This window comes from Grammomys surdaster, unplaced genomic scaffold (assembly GCF_004785775.1).
Source record: "Grammomys surdaster isolate TR1022 unplaced genomic scaffold, NIH_TR_1.0 126313, whole genome shotgun sequence".
NCBI classification, from domain to species: Eukaryota; Metazoa; Chordata; class Mammalia; order Rodentia; family Muridae; genus Grammomys; species Grammomys surdaster.
In genome coordinates, this window is record NW_021621113.1 from 3029934 (window position 1) to 3033609 (window position 3676).

Sequence of the window (3676 nt, forward strand, 5' to 3'; positions counted from 1 at the left end):
CACCATAACAATGGACTAAACCTCTGAACCTGTAAGCCAGAACAATTAAATGTTTTCCTTTATAAAAGTTGCCCTGGTGCCGGGCGGTGGTGGCGCACGACTTTAATCCCAGCACTTGGGAGGCAGAGGCAGGCGGATTTCTGAGTTCGAGAGTTCGAGGCTAGCCTGGTCTACAGAGTGAGTTCCAGGACAGCCAGGACTACACAGAGAAACCCTGTCTCGAAAAAACCAAAAAAAAAAAAAAAAAAAAAAATTGCCCTGGTCATGGCATCTCTTCACAGCAATGGAAATACTAAGACACCACATTTTTTTCTAAGTTCTTAAGTTACAAATTTAGTTCATTTATTTTCAGCGTTTTTTACAGTGAAATACTTTGAAGATGTAAATTAACTTCTGAAGAGTCATCACTGTATAGATTCTATAGGTTTTAGACTATAAAGCATTTCCATTTGAATTAATGTGATTATTTAAATTTCTGATTTGTTTTCTTTTTAAAAATTATGTTTCTTTTAAAAAAAAATTCTGAAGACAGTTCTCCGCTACCACAAAGTATGCATTCAAATTTCCTACAGTTGAAGAAATTCAAGGGATCAGCAGATCTTGAGTGCAATAGATCAGCCTCACCTTGGAAAACCGCCTTCTTGATAGTGGTGTCTCCTTTGCTGCTGCAGTAGGCTGGGCCCTCCTACCTTAGCTAACAATGAAGACAATCTCACTCAGGCGTGCCCACTGGACAGTCTGGACTGGGTAACTCCTGGATTGGGACTCAATTCTCAGATGACTCTAGGCTGTGACAGGTTGACAGCTAAAACTAACCAGGAGATGGACCTTAATCTTGGACATCTGGTTTACCTGCCTCTACATCCCAAGTGCTGGTACAACGGGCATGTAGCCATTGTGCCCAGCTCTTCACTGTGAAATCTTGCAGAATTGACACTTCTTAATGAATATGTGACTGTTTGTGTGAGTATCTATCCACTCCAATCTCCTTCTCACACTGTGAGTTCTTGAATGAAAGCATCACAGCTATCTTTCCTACTATTGTGCCTTCCAGAACTAAATGAGTGTCTGGCACTTGGTAGGTACTTGGTGTGTGTTTATCGAATGAATGACTAAAAACAGTCGCTGGTGGAGATGTAAACTAGTACAACTTATATGGAGGAAAAGTTAAACTTTTCTACAGGAGAGAGACCGTGCTGTTTAGGCATTTACCCACTGACCCCGTAACCCTACCTCCGGGTTCTCAACTGAAAGATCATTGGGAAAACAAAACTAAAATGACTTCCACATGAGGTTGTTTGTTCTGCATTGTTAGAAACAGCAAAACACTGTAAACAATCTAAATGTCCATTGTTAGGAGATTACTGAATAAACTGTCGTATATTCACGCAACGGGATACATTGGCGAGGAACATGCAAGGTGACCTGCAGTGGCTGCCGGGGTGTGTCTGTCCTAAAGTGGAAAGCATGAAGTAGAGGGCTGGATGCATGGCGCATAGCACACTGTCCTTATATAGCAAAGGGGAAGGAGAATACCAGCTTCCCATCTCTGTGACACCCGAGGCAAAGAGCTTAAAGGAAGGAGAGGGTTCCTTTGGCTCACAAATCAGAGATTTCAGTCCATTGTCGCTCGGTCCTGATGTTTAGACCCTGTGATGAGGCAGAACATCACAGTAGACGGTGTATATGGAGCCTACAGTTGCTTGCCTCATGGGAGCCTGTAAGCTCAGAGAAGGAAGGACCAGGGTTCCAGCATCCCCAGTAACTGCCCCGCACACCTGGTACCATCATCTGGGGACTAAGCTTTGAGAAACATTTGAGATCCAACCCATGGCAGAGGGGTTTAAGTGCATACACAAATGGTTTATATTTGCAAGAAAAAGCACTGTCAGGATAAACAGCCGAGCAGAAAGCAATAAAAATGATTGCTTACGAGGGAAGGAGCAGGGCAGCCGGAGAATGATGGAGATGGAGCTCTCTAGATACTTTTATGTGGTTTTGACTTTGGAATCATATAAATATTTAATAGATTCAAAATAACATTAAATCAAAAAGGAAGGAGGGGGAAAAGCGCTCTCTGTCATCTGAAGACACTCTGAAATGGCAGACCTTAAATGTACAGTGAGCGGGTGATGTAATCACTCCGTGGAACTAGCTAGCCCGAGCGGCTTTTACCTCAGAGCCCGTGGACCATAAGTCCTGAAAGAAATGTTTTCTGAAGAGAAACAGAGCTTCAAAGGCGTCTTAAAACTTCATTTGAAATTCTCACTGTTAGGAAAAAAAAAACGATTTATTGTCACTATTTTTGAAACTTTTATATAAAAAACACAGGGTAATATAAATAAGTAATTATGCAAATGCTGAAATCTAAGATTGTCAGTGTGAGAGAAAAGAGATCTGGGGAAAAGATCAAAGAGACTAAATAAAACCTCGATATGTTTGACTTGGAGGGATCAGCAGGCAGGCATCCTTCTGGTTTTTCTGTTCGAAGGTGTAGATCTGCTGATTCCATCCACCAACAACCTTCAGAAGCAGTAAAACTCCAGAGTCACCAAGCACAGACCGGGTCAGTGTGTTCTCTGAAAACCAAGAGCCAGGGCTCCTCGGAGGAATGACTGAGTCCAGGCTTGGGCCAGGAAATAGGTTATAAAAGCTTGAGATATCTCATTGGGCAAGAAAGTGAGGACCTTGGCCAAGGCTGACAGAGAGCCTGAGGGAAGGGATGCCCAATGGGGAGGGACAGAGGGCCTGAGGGAAGGGATGACCAATGGGGAGGGACAGAGGGCCTGAGGGAAGGGATGCCCAAAGGGGAGGGACAGAGGGCCTGAGGGAAGGGTGCCCAATGGGGGGGGAGAGAGGGCCGGAGGGAAGGGCACCCAATGGGGAGGGAGAGAGGGCCGGAGGGAAGGGTATCCAATGGAGAAAGATGAAATAGTGACTGAGTTTATTGAAATACACAGGACAGATAAACACCTGTCTGCTCATGTGTGTGCTAGTTCTGAGTTGTATGACAAAATACCGGTCAGAAACAATTTATAAAAAGAAGGATTAGTTGGGCGGTGGTGGCGCACGCCTTTAATCCCAGCACTTGGGAGGCAGAGGCAGGCGGATTTCTGAGTTCGAGAGTTCGAGGCTAGCCTGGTCTACAGAGTGAGTTCCAGGACAACCAGGGCTACACAGAGAAACCCTGTCTCGAAAAACCAAACCAAAAAAAAGGAAGAAGAATTTATTTTGGATCGTTGTGTTAGAAGGCTACAGTGCATCATGGAGGCAAAGGCATGGAAGATTGACTGAGCCACGGCGGCGGCAGGAACCTTGTGTTCACATCTCTAGTCACAGTGTTGCTGACCAGAGAGCACAGTAGATCAGAGCCAAGGTTAGATTCTAACCTACAGAGTTCTGGTCCTAGTGATCCCGTCTTTCTAAGCATTTGTTCATTACCATCAGCATCACCACCACCACCACCACCATCTTCATCATCACGTGTGTGATGTGTCTTCAGGTATGTGTGTGAAGGTCAGAGGACAATTCCATGGGCTCAGTTCTCCTCTTCCACCTTCACTTGGTGTGTAGGTTAGCTTTGTAAACTTCACACAGAGTCATATGAAAGGAGCCAACCTCAACTGAGGAGTTGTCTCCATCACATGGGCCTGTAGACAAATCTGTGGGACATTTT

The 3676-nt window shown here is 44.7% G+C and overlaps 1 non-coding gene across 1 annotated transcript; it reads right to left on the reverse strand.

The window, feature by feature from the left end:
- Positions 1-511: 511 nt before the first annotated feature.
- On the reverse strand, positions 512-674 carry LOC114614376. The gene has a single exon (XR_003710299.1). It is a non-coding gene; the product is annotated as a U1 spliceosomal RNA (small nuclear RNA).
- Positions 675-3676: the final 3002 nt, after the last annotated feature.